Genomic DNA, 595 nt, shown 5'->3' with positions numbered 1-595 from the left:
GTATTGAAATATTTTGTGCTTTTTTAGTATGGTCTGGGCAACAATTGCGTAATGTCAAGAAAAGTCGATATTATTGCAGGAGATCAAGGATGTTACATTTTATGCTTGGTTTAAAAATATCAATGCAATTAACTCACACAAAACATTTTAGAAATTAACTCGCATACTTATGATCAATACTAACCACGCCCATATCTTACAAATATTGGAAGAATCGACATACATCTTATATTGCTATAAATAATATAAATAAAATACAATAAAATATTACTTACTTTTATCAAAAAATACCAGCCGAGTGTTTGGTAGTACTGATAATTCAAACTGATTTCTAGTAGGATCGGCAAATGCATGTATATCACATGTCATTATGAATTCTCGTTAAGTAATAGATATTGCCATATATAGCTATGTTCCTTTGCACCTGTGGCTTTCGGAGAAAGCCGCATTGATTAATCGGGTCAGGCTCTTGTTAGCCTGAGCTAAAGTAGCTCAAGGTTACAATGCTTATATGATATTATACAACTTATGTCCTTTTCAAGAATGATATCACAAGAATATTTATGCATCTTATTCCAGTATAAAATGTTTTCTT

General features: G+C 31.1%; 1 protein-coding gene across 1 annotated transcript in view; it reads right to left on the bottom strand.

Moving 5' to 3' along the window:
• Positions 1-365, bottom strand: part of LOC149789959 (uncharacterized) — a 16,524-nt gene extending 16,159 nt beyond the window's left edge. Inside the window, exon 1 of the mRNA XM_089972035.1 lies at positions 276-365. The gene's annotated coding sequence lies outside the window, so the exon portion shown is untranslated. The remainder of the gene's footprint in view (positions 1-275) is intronic.
• Between the last annotated feature and the right edge of the window lie 230 nt (positions 366-595).

The sequence above is a fragment of the Sinohyriopsis cumingii genome, chromosome 10 (assembly GCF_028554795.1).
Source record: "Sinohyriopsis cumingii isolate HCF-2022 chromosome 10, ASM2855479v2, whole genome shotgun sequence".
NCBI lineage: Eukaryota > Metazoa > Mollusca > Bivalvia > Unionida > Unionidae > Sinohyriopsis > Sinohyriopsis cumingii.
The sequence above is the reverse complement of the archived record's forward strand: the minus strand, read 5'-3'. Positions and strand labels throughout refer to the sequence as shown.